The sequence below is a fragment of the Chinchilla lanigera genome, unplaced genomic scaffold, assembly GCF_000276665.1.
Source record: "Chinchilla lanigera isolate Chin_1 unplaced genomic scaffold, ChiLan1.0 scaffold00003, whole genome shotgun sequence".
NCBI classification, from domain to species: Eukaryota; Metazoa; Chordata; class Mammalia; order Rodentia; family Chinchillidae; genus Chinchilla; species Chinchilla lanigera.
The window spans coordinates 22,779,843-22,798,158 of record NW_004955404.1 but is presented as its reverse complement, the minus strand read 5'-3'; the positions used below and the strand labels follow the sequence as shown (position 1 = coordinate 22,798,158).

At 33.1% G+C, this 18,316-nt stretch overlaps 1 long non-coding RNA gene across 1 annotated transcript in view; it reads left to right on the top strand.

Moving 5' to 3' along the window:
- The first annotated feature begins 4,613 nt into the window (after positions 1-4,613).
- Positions 4,614-18,316, top strand: part of LOC106148972 — a 28,081-nt gene continuing 14,378 nt past the window's right edge. Inside the window, exons 1-3 of the long non-coding RNA XR_001234803.1 lie at positions 4,614-4,799; positions 7,172-7,285; positions 9,305-9,519. This is a non-coding gene — a long non-coding RNA (uncharacterized LOC106148972). The remainder of the gene's footprint in view (positions 4,800-7,171; positions 7,286-9,304; positions 9,520-18,316) is intronic.

Here is an 18,316-nt window from a genome sequence, read left to right as displayed (position 1 = left end):
AACCAAAATCTACAAATCTGTAAAGGAAAATAATTTTGTCTTTATTTTTAAAAGTTCATTACCTCAGCTATTTTGTCATAGGGCCAGAAAGTTGACTAATAAATTCCTACAGAAAATACTGAAATATTCATGCAAATGAAAGAGTATTTTAATTTGGTTCATTTTACTAGGGACTGATACAAGCAACAACAAAATATAGTAGCTAATGGGAACTCTATATTCATTTTGCCTGATATTGTTTTAAGAGATATGTGTATTCACTTACATAATCCTCTAACTACCCCTACTTCATGAATGTGAAATGTAAATGTGCAACAGAGATGCTAATGATTGACTAGGGCCACAAAAATAGTAAAGGCATAATTTGGATTCAATGTGAATCAGAAAGACATTATATTCTTTTAAAATATGAATTATTATGTTAATATGATTGAAAATTACAAGTCACCAAGTACACATATATATCAAATCTTTTAATATAATCCTAGAGTTTGTTCTTGTTTCTGTTTGTAAAGCTTCCATATTTACAGCCTAAATTACAAGCATCCACTTCTGATTGCTATTTCCTATTTTTGACAACAGAGAATACTGTAAAGGACCTTTATGCCCATGGATATACAGCTGATGTAGTATGCATAAAGTAAAAAAAGGTATGTCACTGTTGGTGACATTTAAAATATTCAGATTAGTTTATTTGCCTTCAATTAAAAACTAGTAAATTCTCACTGGGTATAATTTAGAAAATATAGCAAATTTTTTAAAGAAATTAACATACTTCTTTTTAATAATGAGAAATAATTGTTTTTATATAATTAGTTCCAGATACAATTTAGAAATATCAGCCTTGAAATGAAAATCATCAAGAAGAAATGAGCTTGTGAGCTGATATTCATTTACTGTAATAACATATTTTAGTAATACAAAGATCCTGTTACAACAGGTTTTAATAAATGCTTGATGGAGTGTGTAGTATAACAAAATACTGGTTGCCTGGGGAGTAATATCTGCCTTGTTTCTGTCAACGCATTGTGGGTAAAGTAGCTCATTTCATCACATCTGTGTTTGTGAAAACCTAGAGCCCATTTTTCTTTCCTCTGTGTTGACAAGAATTTTGAGGTGCTTTCATTTACCCATACACACACACACCCACACACACACACATCAATGCTGTATGAGGGAGAAAATATTCAAGATACAGTTGTGCAAGTTAGATAATGTATACCTATGTGGATTTTCAAAATGAAAGTCAGTTCTTTTAAAAAAATCTCATGTCTGTAGAAAATTAAGAATGAGTCCTTATGATTTTGGCTGGCAGTAATGCATTATAAAGAACTATGAGGGATATTTTCTCTGACTTGCATTTTGTAATTGTATTTTAGAAGCTAATATGTAGATTGATTCACTGGATACTTATTATTCTTTGCTTTATATATGAAAGGGCTCTAAGTGTTTCTCATGTTGAGATTCAAATTCTGTAGGACTTTGAAAATATTTCTCATATGGCATTGCTTTTTGGCAAAGTTCAAAATGAAGAAAGAAACCTTTTTAAATGTTTCTGGCTTTCTTGTACGAATTTGAAGCAATAAACATCTCTGACACATATATGAATATATAATGTATTGTTGCCTATTTAAAAAAATGTTTCTATAAGGTGCATGGTCATGGTATGTTAAATTCCTTTTCTTTATAAGTTTATACCTCTGTTATTGGAACACAATTGTTCTACATAAGGACAGGTGAATTCTTTACTGCAGTTACCATACATAGTCTAGAGGCAGTGCACCTGTTAGTAATCAGAATTCACATATACATTTTACTGTAGGGTTTTAGTAATTATTTCCTGGGATTTATGTTTATAGTGAATAAATACAAATGGATGGTATTATTTACATTACTATATACTTGCCTGTAATTCAGCCAATTGAATTCTGAGGGTTTGTGCTTGATTTTCAGCAATTTCAGCTCTATGGCTAAAGGAGAGAGCAATCTCCTTCAGGACACGCTTAGAAACCTTTAGATTCTTTATGCAGCTGGTGCTGGGTTCTGAATCCTTGAACTGACTTCCTTTATCAATTTTTCTTCATATTTAGAAGCCATTAGATCATTTATCCACATATAGAATTCATAACTTTCTTTTACTAGTTTGTCTAGTGGTGCTAGGGGCAACCAGCCAGCATCATCATATTTCCCACACTTCCAAAAAGGTGCCATTCAACCCACCTATTCCCTTTCTGGGTATTTTTCCAGAAGAATTGAAAACATCATACCATGGTGACTTATGAGCACCCATGTTTATAGCAACACAGTTTGTAAAAGCTAAATCTTGGAAACAACCCAAATGCCTATCAACAGAGGAATGGATGAAAAAGATGTAGTGTTTTCATGCAATGGATTACTATGCAGTTATAAAGAACGACAAACTTGAGGCTTTTATAGGTAACTGGATATAACTAGAGACCATACTCATAAGTGAAATATATCAGACCTTCATGTGTAAACATCCTATTGTCTTCCTAGTGTAAGAAACTGAAAGAGTAAATAAGATATAAAATGTACAATAGATATTGTGAAAGAGAAACTGCACAAAAGGTAAGAACAACTGGGATGAGGGAAAGGAGAAAAAATGGAAGGGCAAAATACATATATAAATATATACAACATAGCTAAGATAATAGTACTACTAATTTCTATTAGTTCACTGAAAGGAACAGTTAGTGCTTATATTCTTTGATCAATTTTGCATGCATATATCTGGTAATCTGAGCAACTACTTTGAAGATAACAATATGCAATATAATAATCATTTTTAATTTCCTATCATCCTGTTTTGAAATTCTATATCCTTTTTATTGTTTTAAATAAAACATAAAGTAATATATACAGTCAGTAAATTACCAAAAGTTATAGTCAGTAAATTACTTAGATCTCACAAGCAGTGAATTAGGATAATCAGGTGGATGAATATTGTGTATTACTATAAAGAGTTCACTCTACAAACTGTCAATACTCTCCATATGATCAGCAAAGGCAAGGAAACTTAAAGACTCTAAGACTTAAATTGTTAGGAGTATCACAATTTGTGAGCTCTAGTCACAAATCTTTCCATGACCCACTTCCTGATCTATTTATCTATTTATCCTGAAGATTTTCTACACTACTTCATTTGGTGTCACCAAATTTTAGAGAGACAACTTCAGGAACCACTTAACCAATTAGAGAAATTTAGCCTTGTAACTCTGTCTCTCTAGATGCACGGCTGGAAACAAAGGCTGTGTGAATCAGGGTTCATAAGAGGAACAGAATCAATATAAAATGTATGTATAATAATACAAGGGATTTATTAGGCTTACAGAATCAGAATAAGAAGAGACCTGATGGCCTTTTGCGGAACCAGAGAAAGAATCCAAAGTGGAAAGAGGGCCGCTGGAGAGCTGGAAGACCAGCAGCAGTTGGAGGTCCCAGACCTGCAAGGGCACTGCAGAGTCACCCGTGTTAGTAAATGTTGGAAATCGGCAGTCTCTGTTGAAAGTATAGAGTGTGTGCCGGAAGCCTGAAGTAACTGGAGACCAGCGTCCAGAGACAATGGTAATCACCAGAATGGTTCTGATGAAAAGGGGAAGACTTGCTTCTTCTTTCCTATTTTATTCTGTCCAGGCTACAAGCTACATGGTGCTCCCCACAGTTAGCTCACATCTTCCTTCCTCAGTTTGTGGTCTCCACATCAGTCGTTCAGTCAACCACTGAGCTTTACTAGTCTTTTAGACAGTTCTTACTCCAGTGAAGTTGACATATCTCAACCAATGGTTACAGACCCTGTTGTGATTCTAGCAAACTAAGTGAAATTAAATCAAATGACTATAACCTTGACAGAAAGCAAGTGGTGGAAAAATTCATCAAGGAATAAATTTTAATTAAATTTGGTTTTCTTTACTCATTTGTACATTAATTATTTCATAGCATTTGAACATTCTGACTTTTTTCTATAATAACAGAAATATATTGCAATATTTTTATGGTACCATTTTCTCATTTTGATTACAGTTATTTCAAAACTCAAATATATTATCAGCAATGTACAAAAAGATGATCCTTCAAAGTTATTTACCACCAAAACCATCAATATTTTTGGAAGAGATTTTTGCTGAAACTAAGATTCCCATATCTAACATTTTCCATAGGAAATTAACTAATCTACTTATTTCTTGTGATTTATTAAGCATTACATGCTAAAATAAATGATAGGAGGAATATTAATGGGATTTAAATTTATTTATCATCATAATTATTAATCATATTTATTAATCATATTGACCATATTTAACTTATTATCATATTTAGGGCATTAAAGACTTTGGCTATTGTTAAGACAAACAATTAGTTCATTTTCTCTGTATATTTAAACACCTGCTTCATTACAATCTCTATATTACAATCTTGATTTATGGTGTAGAACTCTAAGACTTAAATTGTAGGAATATCCTAGCTCTAGTCACACATCTTTACATCACTCACTTCCTGATCTGTTTATATACTGAAGATTTTCTACACTTTGCTTCATTAATTACAGAAGCATGAGAATCTGTTTTCAATCTATATCACATTTTCACTTCAGAGTTTTATCAGAATCTGACTGTTACGTCTGTGTTGCCTAATCCTCTCCTGAAGTTTTCTTTCTAGCAATAATTTTGAAGAGATTCCTGAAGGGAATGAATGGCAGCCAACATTTTTCATACCTTACAGAACGTCTTCTCATGGTCACCAGGCACTGTGACAATAACTAACCGCCATTTCTGGACAGGGTGAGAATTGCTTTGGGAAAACTGGTTATGCCATTGCTTTTCCATAAGAAACATAATGAGAAAAGTCCTAAAATTCAATACTATATTCATATTGAATATGTATACAGAGCCACATGTCCAAAAGATTATATCATGATTAATCATCCATAATTTTTGATGTCTCTTTTAAGAGATCATTTGTGAAATTGAATTGGTTTTACTTAAGGATTGTCTTGGTTACCTTTTCTCTCATTGCTGGGACAAAATACTTGATGCCCCAAGTTAGGGAAGGAAAGGTATATTTCACTTAAGGTTTGTGGAGGTTTCAGTCCATACTTGGCAGGTTACGAGGCAGAGTGGCACATGACAGAAGGCTACAACTCATGGTGGCAGAACACAGCAAAAGCAACAAGCACTAAAAGGGAGGAATGGCCCCAAGCACCCTCTTCCTCTCCCTTACATATGCAAACTATCCACCCCAGGGTGGGTGTAGCTCTCACACCCATAATCAATCAAGCTCTAAAAGCCTGCCCCATGACCACATGAGGCTTTGGGGGGATACCCAGACACAAACTATAACAAGGATACTTTTCTTTTTGCTTCTCATTTTGAATTGTCTCTTAAAGGCCACTTAAGCAAATGTGGGCCTACATCTAGACTATGGAGAGGATGTAATTTAAAATATTTTCTATGATTAAAGTTAGCCTAATTATGTAGTTTAAACTGAATTTTATTTAATAATTACGTAAGTAGAATATAATGTTTCTTTATTCTCACAGTGAATACCTGAAATCTAGGTCACTGCAACCATATCAACTATACTTGGTTATAAGTATCTCAGGAATTTTTAAAAGCTACATTATGAATACATACATATGATGTTTTAATGTTTCATTCTGACATACAGAGATAAAGTATGTCACATATGAAAAATATCAGACAGAAAATTATCCACTACTGATTATAGTGACCTGGTCTAATAGCATCAGTTTAGCTTGCATTGATACCATGAAAAAACCATTATAAATGTACGTTTCTCATTACATCACATCAAATGCTTTGACTAATTCAGAAAGTGTTCAATCTTAAAGACACTAGAAAAATGACCTCTTTTGCAGTGACATTATCTCATGCAATAAATGTCAGACTGTTCTTTTTAGAAACTATTTCTGGGATGTGCAGTTTTCTTTAGTGGATGTGAACTGAAAATTTTTCATTCAATAATTTTAGGTTATGGTGAACTCAGTTTACCCTGGAACTAGGAATGTCTGCCTTGTTTGATATTTTCAGTTGAGGCAGCATAAGAAAACATTGCACTTTTTAGCAATTAAAAATACAAGCTTTTCAGTAAAGCATTCGAGAATCATAATCCTTTTGATTATTTTCTACATTATATCTTGTAATAATTTTAAAAATACAAAAGGTAATAATGAACATAATCTAAGCTGCATGTGATGATTTGAAGTCATCATTGTGAATACTCATAATACTGTGTAATCCAGATATGCTTTCAGAAGTTTATTGATGGTTGATCTTCTAAAACCAGGTTCAGACTTCTACATATTCTACTCTCTGAATTGCCCTCATTTTAAAAATTTTCTTCCTAAATATTCTTCCTGTTTTTAATTAGCCTTCCAAACTTTCCCCTTCTAAAATACTGAAGTACTGATGATCACCCTTCATATAACAGTATCAAAATTTAGACATAAATCTTGTATGATTATGAATTGGTCTGTGGTAAACTTACAAGTGTTGGGCTTTGGAATACAAGAAACTAGAGTAAGAATTGCCTTACAGTCACAGCAGTAATTCAATTATTGTTTCATTTTCATTGGAATCATTTATATTGCCAACTATCAGCAATAGTAAATTACATAAATTATTCTTCTTAGATAAAAACAAAAATGATGATATGCATGTAAGCATGCATTTTCATACGTGCACATGCCCACACCCTGAAATGCTTGTTTAACCATTGAGAAAGTCTGAAATTTTCTATAGATCATATCAAGTAGGTTTCATATTTTTAGCTACAAATTATGGAGTGAAATGGAGTATTCAAATTTAAATTATTTAGAGAAAACATTTCTTCAGCATTTCTAGTTACCTGTAAGATTTAGAATAAGTTCATTAGTGTGGGATTTATTAAAACATAAGTATGAATCTTGCATTTAAACCTTTGCATAACTTTCAATAGTATGAGTTCAAATCTTTAAAACTCCCTGTACTAAATGCCCTAGGTTTTTTAAAATTAACAGTACTTCCATAAACTATGCTGTAGTGTAATAGTTTAATTTTTACACTTACTTAATGTGAAATGATAATTACACAATTATAACTACAAATACACTGCTAAACGTATAAAATATGTCTATAATCTTTAAAAATAACAGTGACCTACCTCGTCCAACTAGGATTCTCTGCCCAAAGTTTTGACTGCAGCCATTAGCATCTGGAGACATTTCAACAGAGATCTTGTGGGACATCCCACATCAAGTCTATATCAGGTATAAAGTACAATATGAGTAGATGTCTTCGTCTTTTGGTTAGAATTACAATATATGAACATCAGGGAATCAAACTTTCACTATACAGTAACGGTGTAAGGGACATATGGTGCCTTGCAATGGGCTTGTACATTAGAAAACAAAGATGTTTGGGGATTTTAAATATTTCTACCTAATTTAGCTTACTTTCAAGGGGTCCTCCATGAAGAACAATGAAATTTTTGACAATAGATGGAAATTGAAAACATGAATTCATTAAGTGAAAATTATCAACACCTTTACCATTTCAATCATTAATATGCCTAAACTTAGGGAATTTTAATTTAAGCTAAACTATTTATAATGTGATTCTTTACACCAAATGTATATATTAGGACAAGACATAAACTCTATCTTATATAACATGATGGTTTCTTGATGAAATTAGTGTTAATTTTAAAAAGGAGTGTTAGTTATTTTGCCCAAGAGTAGAAGGTGGGGAGTCAACCTAATTACATTTGAAAAGGTAGAGACTTTCTTTCTTAAAACTGAGAGCAGTGTGATTGTGAAAGGGAACAAGAACACACAGCCATCGTGATGCTTTGACCAAAAATGTTCTCTCAGGAATATCCATTTTTAAAATGCTGAGGATTTGAAAATTTATTTTTGAAAACTCCATATATCTTTATTGCCTTTTACTTTATGGGATTTTTTTAATTTTAAAAAGAATGGAGAAAGTAGTGGAATTTATGTAAGTATGTATACACAGGACAGCTAACACAGTTGTACTACTGTCTTCTATTGCTCTGCAGAATGGAATAGTTAATGATCACTGCTTTGATCAATCTTGTATGTCTCTATTTGTTTTACTGAGAAAGCACTTTGAAGATATCAATATGTAATACAACAACCATGGTTAATTTCCTGCAACTTTGTCTGTAATTCTGTTTTGTTTGTATTGTTCATATGCTGTTTGGTAAATGGATGTCTATCTGTTAATATGTTTTCCTTCTTTTATTTTTTAAAATAAAAAAGTAAATAAAAATGAAAAGAATGGAAAAAGAACAATGGCAAAATACCAACAACATAGACAAAAACAAAACAAAGCCAAAACAATAAAAGTGATGTGGGATTTCAGAACAAAATGCTAGGAATTAACAGTGGTTGCTATATTACATACGGTTATATTCAACAAGGTGCTCAGATTACCAGATGTAAGAATGGAAGATTGATCAAACCATTAAAGAGAATAAAAAATAAAAACAAAAAAATTAGAAATGATAAGTTTCACTACACAAGATGGTAGGGATGCACAAATGGCAGTTATACTGCATATTGTTTTCTTCAGATTAGTTGTTCAGATTACCAGGTAAGAGCACACAAAATTTTTGAAAGGAACAGTTAATACTTACTTTTTTGACCAATTTTGCATGCTTATATCTGGAATTTTAAAAATTTCTTCAATGAGTTATAGAAATAGTCTGAAACCATTGGCTTCAATCTCTTCACGAATATGTATGGATATGTGTGTATATGTACACATATGAAAGTGCCAAACACATGCTTATGCTTCCCACATACACATCTTCCCTGAACTAAATAATTGACTTTATTAGCAAATCCCTACCTGAGCATAAAGATCTACTGAACATCTCAAGTATGATACATTTTTACACTCATAATAGTCTTCACCTTGTTTTACATCAATTGCATTTTTCCAGATCATCAGTGGTATTGGAATCATGCTTAACCACTTTATTTTTCTTAATTTTATCTAACTTTGAAGATTCAACACATTAAATTTCATTTACATGAATGACAAATGCAAAATGTGAGTTTTTACTACAGTTTCTTTTGTTATCACTTAGTCAAAGCTAAGCTTATTTAATTCCCAGACTACTGAACTCTTTTTGGTCCAAAATCCATCAATCTTTTCAAATAAACTACAAAAGGGATTTGTGTAATACTTAAAATTGTGTGACACCTATGCTTAACAATTATATGGTGTGATGACTAATTTTAGTTCTACCTTTGGCCTAGATGAAAGGATACTTAATACCTAATGCTGAATGTGCCTATTAGTGCTTATGGATGAGCTTGCCATGAGAGTTGTAAAACTGTAATTTAGAACATGAAACTCTCCAGTGTAAAATCATTCATATAAGGAATGTTAAGGAAGATCCACACTCACTCACTGGTGACTGGCCCCATTGAATTACCTAAAGGCCCACAAGAACCAAAAAAGAAAAACACAGGTAAATTTTCTCTTTTTTCATACTTTCTTGCCCTAGAATTAAGGTTTCTGGCCTTCAGACTCTGATTTTCAGCTCTTTGTCTTTGCTGGTGCATTCAGCACCAACCTTCTGATATGAGAACCAGCTGAACCTGGCACCGGGTGCCAGTCTGCTAGTACGAGATCAAGTGGGACCCCCTGATCAACTATTGAAGAAGATATGCAAGGACAGCCGCGACTGACTTTGCGGCCACTGCCCTCTTGTCCATGCAGTGGTTTGTTCTGCTTGCAGGAAGCATCTTCTAATTTTCATCAAAGCGCCATTTCGTTCTCAGCACTTTTTTGTGCTTCTTCTCCATTTTCTTGTCTTTTTCTTACTTCTGACCTCAAATTAATATTAATCTTTCACATTCACCAAATGTCCTGACTAATTCATTGACAGGGACAAATAAGAACATAGAAAACATTGTTGGTCCTTATCCTACTCAATAACAGCGGTATATAGCAACTCCTTGATTACAGGAGTGAAAGACTCCATCTGATCAATCCCTTCTCCCATACCTGTTCATCTATTTTCTTTCTATGTCTCTATGTATCTTTCTGTCTATATATATATCATCATATCATATGTATTCCCTTTCTTGAACAAACCCTCATACTTCAAGAAACAGCTCATTCAGCATTAAAAAGTAGTTCATAGATTGGCTCACAAGAAATAAATTTAGTTGGGAAACCTTTAGGCTGCAATTTATTATCAATTTTCTTGCCCATGACTTGCCTCTGGCTCCATTTATCTGCATTCCATACAGTATTTCAATACCAGCAATGGTGTATGTCTCCAAAACTTCACCTAGGCTCTGAACTGCAGTTGTATCCTCTGAGTGCTGAATGTGCTACTCTCTTGCATGTGGAATAATAAGCAGCTCATGTAGAGTAAGATCATCCCAGTCTTTCTCTGAAAAACAGTTCCCCCAGTGCTTGATTTAGTTCTTTTTCCTCAACTTCTTTTTATTAACTTATTTGGTTGTATTCCAAAACCCTTTCCAAATAGTTTCTTCTATCAGCATCCCTTTCTCCAAAATAGAATCTAACATCTTGTAACCTTCCTAAGTAATCTTTTCAGGTTCTACTTTTTTGATCTTTTACAATGACTTTCTGCTTCCCAGCCTATGTGATCTTGTAAAGCTGCAACTTAGAATATGAAACTCCAGTGTAAAATCATTCATCGACTCTCATTTGAAATTTGAAAAAATATCTACCTTTTCCATAAATAATTTTGCCTTACAGTCTATGGGTCTTACCTACTTTGTCTTTTATTTCTGAAAATTCAAAATAACCCCAGGCATATCTGCTTTAGTCTCTTCATTAAATATGTCAGTATCACTTACAGAGAGGAATGTTTTTTGCTCTTCTTTGTGGTATGCTTTTATTCGTCAGATAACTACACTGTTATCATTGCTTGAATCAGAAGTGCTGCCAAGCAGAAAGGCTTTCACCTGCTTCACCAGTTCAAAGCTGTCTCCTGCTCCATGTTCTGATTTCAACGTTTAACAATGGGTTGGTGTTCTTTGATTGTAAGAAACCATAGATAGCATTTGACGATTCTTTTCAGGTATGTTATTACATTTCAAAGGAGCTTATTAATTTATTCGTTACATTGTTAACTGGAATTGAAAACCAAAGTAAGCAGGAATATCCAACATCTTGCTCAATGAGTTAGCACCAGAACAGCACACAATCTATTGTAGATGCTCACTGCGTATATGTTGAATAAAAATGAATGAAGTTCCCAGCCAACATCCTGACTCCTTCTCCAAGGTCTCCCACATTCTAGGCTTCATGTCTTCTTAAGACCTTGAAAGCACAACGCTCCTTGCAGTCTATGAGACGGTACATCTTGGAGATTTCCCCATACAATAAGAACTAGGTTATTCATCAAGCATAAATTTGACTACATTCATGGAGGTATGAAAGGAAAGGAAGATATGAGATTTGAACGTTAAGAATGGGGAAGAAAATAGAGAAATATGGGTACCTTATCACAAAATTAGGAGTTCTACTTGATGACACTGTATCACATGCTATGGTTTTTCTTCAGAATATGATCACAGTTGTGATGATTTAGTATTTTTAATAACTTAATATTTGTTTTGAAACATCTGCAATCTGCTGAACAAATAGTGATTTAGCTTAGTTAACATATGTTTGTCTATACAAGATACTAAATTACCAGGTTAAATGAGTGAACAAATTGAAACGACTCAAACTCAATTATCATTGAAGTTTTATATCTTACTACTAGTTTCCCACTTCAAAAGAGCAGTTCAGTGTTTCCATTTTAAATTCTCCTTGATTTGGTTATGTTGCTGTATTTTACTTACTCAGAATGGTCTTTCCCTATTTTTCCACAGTTAATGTTTTAATGCTTTTCTTTCCCTCCTGTTGTGTCAGTCAGCTTTCCATCACTGTGACAAAATATGTGGAAAAAAACAACTTAAAGAAAGTGAAGTTTATTTTGGTTCTCAGTTTTAGAGGGCGTAGCCCCATTGCTCTGGGCTGGTTATGAGGCAGAACGGTGTGGGGGAAGGGAATGCCAGAGGAAAGCCAGAGACAGAGGAGGAGCTCAGGAGCAAGGTGTCAAGGTGATAGAGTACTGACCACAAGGGCATTGCTCCTGTGACCGCTCCCTTCAGCCAGGCCTCACCTCCCGCTATTACCATCAAATTATGAGTCCAGCAGTCTTGGTGACTTTTTTCTCATTGCTGAGACAAAATACCTGACGCCCAAAATTAAGGAAGGAAACTTTTGTTTAGCTCACAGTCTGTGGAGTTTTCAGTCCATAGTCAGCTGCCTGCAAGGCAGGTTGCACATGGCAGCGGGCAACAGTTCATGGCTGCCGAAGATAGCAAAAGCAGCAAGACCAAAAGTGGAGGAGTGGCGGCAAACATCCTCTCTATCTCCTTTCCATAAGCAAACTATCTGCACCAGGGCAGGTGTAGCACTCACACCCACAATCCCAGCACTGGACTATGGATCAGTCAAATATGTAGAAGCCTACCCCATGACTGCATGAGAATTTGGGGGGACATGCAGACACAAACTATAACTCCAGCAAAGGATTAAATCACTGGTAAAGTTGGAGTCCTCGTGATCCAATCCCCCTCTCAGAACCCAACTTCTGAACCCAGAAGTCTTTGGAGGGATAGTTTAGATCTACACTTTAACCCCCACAATACCAGTTGTTGTTAAAATCTTATTTGTATATACCCAGGATAGCCAGGATAGTTGTACTGCTGATTTCTACTAGTGTATTGAAAGGAACAGTCAATGTCAATGCTTAAATTTTATTTCTTCTTTTAATTTTTTGGACCAGTTTTGCATGCTTATATCTGGTAATCTGAAAAGCTAATTTGAAGACAACAGCATGCAATATAATAACCATTGTTGAATTCCTACCATCTTGTTTAGTGAAATTCTGTATCATTTCTAATTTTTTAAGTTATTTTTTATTCTTTTTGAAATAAAAAAATTGAAAAAACCCTATCTAATTTCCTTTGGTTATAAAGAATTTATTCCTTAATATGTTTAAATAAGTTTATTTCATCTACTTGGTGGCACATGCTTGTAAATCCCAGCATTTTGGATAGCTGAGGCAAGAGGATAGCAACTCCATATCTATCCTGGGCAACCTACTTATTTATGAGAATTTTTCTCAACTATTCTTAAAAGAGTCGGGGAAGGATGCTGGTGATAATAGCTCGGTGTTATGTGATTAGGTTGCAATATAGTCATATCTTTAAAGGAACCATCAAAAAATGTTTCCTTATGTGGCATATATCAACATTATTCTACTTATACTGTGCTGCAGTGTAGAAAAAATAGATATGTTGGATTTCCCTCTTTCAATTTGTGTTGTGCTTTTTTTCTTTTATAAACAAGTGTTCTTGAAGATACTGGAGTTTTTAAACTCAGTATCACTTGCTTATATATCCAATTTTTAAAAAGGAAATTATTTTAGGTTCTCAAGTGGGAGTGGAGGACACTCGCTCCATTTCATTTGCTTTTACTTTCTTGTCCGAGAGGTGATGGGTTTTGTTCTCCGCGGGTGTGTCTGTCCTGCCATGATGTGCTGCCTTGCTGGAAGGTCAAAGCAAGGAGAGCCATCAAAATGGACCAGAACATTTGAAACTGAGCCAAGTGAATTGTTCACTTTTGAAATTTAAGTATCTCAAGCATTTTGTCGTGGGAATAAGAAGTTATCTAACACAAATTCTTACCCAAAATACTGCAGTACTCAAGCAAATGAAAATGCATTTTATCTTAGTTCCCTCCACTAGGGAGTGATGACAAACGACATACAGATACAGCATGACCATTGATGAGGACTGTGTTCCAACTTGCCTCTCCCTGTGCTGTAGGATATATTTGTATTTATTTACGTTATCTCACAATGAGATTGTTATTTCCACTTAAAAAATGAGAAGTGGAGGTGTGCAGAGGAAAGAGTAAGAGACTTGCTAGTATTGCCAAAGAAGTAAAAAGTATAACCTGGATTTGGTATGAGCCAGAAAATTTCTATAGTCCAAAAGGTAAAACTATACTATATTAATATAATTGAGAATTATAATACATCATGTTCATTTATACACAAATCAATTAATGCATGATTTCACTATGACATCAAGTTCATTCTTATTTCTGATGCTATATGCTCAAGGTCTAATTTATAGTTATCAATTTCTGACTGCTATTAGTAACCCTTTTTGTTTAATATCCTGAGAAATATCTTAGTGGACAATTATTAATATGCAGATGAGATAGAAGACATATAATATAAAAGGAATTTTCACTACTGCTGACATTTAAATTCTTCGGATTGATTTTTTTAAAATCAATTTATAATTTTAAAAATTATATTGAAAATAGTTCAGAAATTATAGAAAACTTGAAGAAAGTAATGCTTCCTATTTTGCTAACCAGAAATAATTACTTGTATAACATTAGTTGATCATCTTTTAGAAACAATTTAGAAATATTTATTCAGAAGAAACTGTAATAGAGAAACTGGTTTGTGAGTTTATGTTTCATTTCTTGTAATAAATTCATCTAAATGACATATGCCTTTTAAAGAATTTTAACAAATGCCTTGCTAAATATGTTTTAAAAGAACATTTTGAATGCTTTGGGAGTGCTGTCTGCCTTCCTGCCTTTATCAATACATTGTACATAAACTAGTCAATTTTATCATATGTGTGTTTGTGAAAATCTAGGGCTCATTTTACCTATCTCTGTGTTCACAAGAATTTTCAGGTAGCTTCAGAAATACATGCAAACATATAGACAGCAATGTCGTATTAGAGAGAAACTATCCAGCAGGCAATTGTGTAATTTAGACAATGTCTAGATTTTAAAAATCTAGACATTGAATAGAAAATTCTCATTTCCATGGAAAAGTAAGAGGATGAATAAATATAATATTTACTAGTAGTTATAATTTATAAAGAAAGGTATGTTCTGTGACATATTTTATAAAAGAAACATAGAAACCAAAATAATTCATTTGTCCATGACCTTGAAATTATTTCTCATATATTATCATTAATTAGAAAGTTTGAAATGAATAAAGAAGCCTTGAAAACTTTTTTGGTTTTTTCCTCTACCTACGAGCAAAAATGTATTTTTAACAGGTTTTGAGAAAGACAAAATTCTTTCTCTGATTTACTTGAACTATAATAAAATATATTTACTTGAACTGTAATGAATATACTTTTTTGTTTAGCTTGTGGTTGCTACACAGGCACCATGCCCCTAAGCTATATTCCCAGCTCTACACCTTATTTTTAAAATGATATTTTATAAGTTGTTACTTTTTTATAAAATTTTAATCATGTAGGTAAAAGGTAAATATTATTTATACAGAAAAGTGTTTATTCCTTAAATTTGTTAATATTTTATTGGTGTGTGTTAACATTAAAATTTTACTGGTGTATGTTAATATTAAAATATATGTCATTTTATAGTCATATATACATATCTTGCTCATTTGGGGGATGTAAAAGTACTGGGCACATAGAGGAAAATTTCAAATTTTTAAGTACAACTCATAGTTTACTGATAATGCATGTAGTGAGAATGTGTGGGGATTGGCTAGGATGCAGATTAACCACATATGCAGGGCTAGATCAAGGCCAGCCTGAAGAACATGGAGAGCCAGAGGTGAGCCATATACACAAGGTATTGGGACAACAGCAAAGCCATTCTAGCAGGTGTCTGGCCTTGGTGTTTTTCTGTGTTGACTATACCACAGATAGCTCTGAGAATATTTTGCTTTCAGTGTTCTTAGCAAAATACTGAGATGAGAACTTGCACTTTTGGCTCCACTGCATGCTTCCCCCTTTTAACTGTGTATAAATAAAAATACAGACTGTGCTGGGTTGTCACTGCTTTTCCACTGGAGATATCTGGTACCACCCAGTCCCAGATTTCCTTTAAGTATGTGTCTAGTCTTTCCTTAATCTCATATCACCTCACCTCTCACCTCTCCTTTCAGGACCCCACTAGCTGCATGGATTGCAATAATAATGTAAATTCATGTATAATAATTTACACTTTACAATTTTAATTTTTATTTATTGGGTCTTGCTATTATGATGAAGAGCTCAAAATAAACCAAACTGTGGACTTTCCTTATGTGACACCTGTAGTGGTCCTCAAGAACTAAACCAAATTAAAAAGAAATAACTATGACCCGGGCCAAAACAACTTCTAAAAAAATTATTCAAGTGTAAGTTTAAATAAATTTGATTCACCTTTAGACAGCAGTATTTTAATTATTTCATAATATCTTGCACAATCTATTTTTTCTCTACAGTAACAGAAAACAGACAGAATTTTAATGACACCAGTTTATTGTTTCTGAATTAGAGTGATTTTGAAAAAATCAAATGATTTTTCTAGTAAACTACTAAAAGATAATTTCTTCACTATTATTTTTAGTACAAAACCATCGACACTTTTGGCATATGCCCTCCAGCAATTATCATTCATATATCTAGCATTTTCCATAGGAAAAAAACATGTTTTTCTAGTTACCTATTTGCCAATTTTATGCCTAAAATGTCTAAAACAAAAATAATTTAGAGTGTTTAAAATGTGTATGTGTGTTTAGATCTTTCCTGAGATTGGATATTTTCAAAGTTAATAACATATTCGCTGTAAAATTGATAATTTTTTTCCTTTAGTCTATTTATTGGAATAGTTTTTGGCACAGAAGGTGAAGACCTCTAGTATTCAAGAATGTCTTAGCCTTATCAATAAATGATTGCGCGGCTCAGTCTGTTTTCTGTTTTCATACACTGTGTTTTAGTAGAGATGTTATGAATCATTCAATCAGCATTGCATTTGCACTCCACGTTTCGGTCAGATAACACACCTGTTACCTCTGTCTCACCTAAATCTGATCTAAAGTTTTATTCCACGCAACTGTGATGGTGGAGAGATTCCAGAATGGACTGCAGTATACCATTACTCTCGATTCCTTACCTAACATCCTGGAATCATCGCACAATCTGACAGCAAGGCAAGTTCCATGTTTGGACTGCGTTAGAACTACTGTGACAAAATGGTCATGCCAGTAGTTTTCTATTAAAATTGTGATGAGAAACAGCTATTAAAGTGTTACTGTTTTATTTTCAATATATATACAAAGCCACATGTTCCCAGATTAAGTTATAATTAATGGGTCAAATATTCTTGATTTCTTGTTTCAAATTTTGCTTGAGAAACCAAATAATTTTACTGAATGGAAACATTTTTGTTTCTCATTTTGTTTTGTCTTTTAGAAACCACTTTATGACACTAATGTAGAAGATGCCATTTAAAATACTTAATGTAAGTAAAGTGCAGAAATTTCTCTACGTTAAATTGAATTTTATTTAACTATTATGCAGCTAAGACTGCAACACTTCATTAACCTTGTTTATCGATCCCAACAGAGAATATCTATAATCTAATAAACATTTCAAAGGATAGCATTAACAATTTGAGAGGTGTCTGATATATATCCAGTTACATATCCAGCATAATCATTTTTATTTTTATACCTACAAGATTGATTATTAGTCTATGTGGTATTCATTCAACTCATTCATTACATTATGATGGTGAAATACATTATTTCAGCTTATGTGAAATATTGACTAGTGAATTCAGAAATATTTTTTAAAGCATATGGATTCACATATGGACTGCTTTAATATTTCATTTTGACAGATAGAGAAAAAATAAATTTGTCTGTAAAATGTCAGAGAGCAAATTATCTTTATTAGTTATAATAGCCTAGTCCAATAATATAATGTCATATTACATTCATAACATTGAAGATCTTTTATATATGTAAATTTCTCATTAGTTCACACAAAATGGATTGACTAAGAAAATGTTCAACCTCAGAAACACTGGAAAATGATCGTTTTTTGCAGTGACATTATCTCAATGTTGCAAGTGTCAAACACTGTTCTTTTTGAAAGACAGTTCCTGAAATACGTAGTTTTCTTTAATTAAAAATTGAAATAAAAATTCTCATTCAAATATTTTAAAGTATTATGAGCTCCATGTATCTAGGAATTAGTAATTTCAGCTTTGTTTGATGTTGTCAGACAACGTAGTATATCAAAATACCAAATTTAGTAGCAATTAAAAGTATGTCTTTCAGAAACTGTTGAGTCCTTGATTGATCAATATTGCTTGTCTCTATCTGTTTTCATGAGAAACCACTTTGAAGATATCAATATGTAATACAACAAGCATTGTTAATTTCC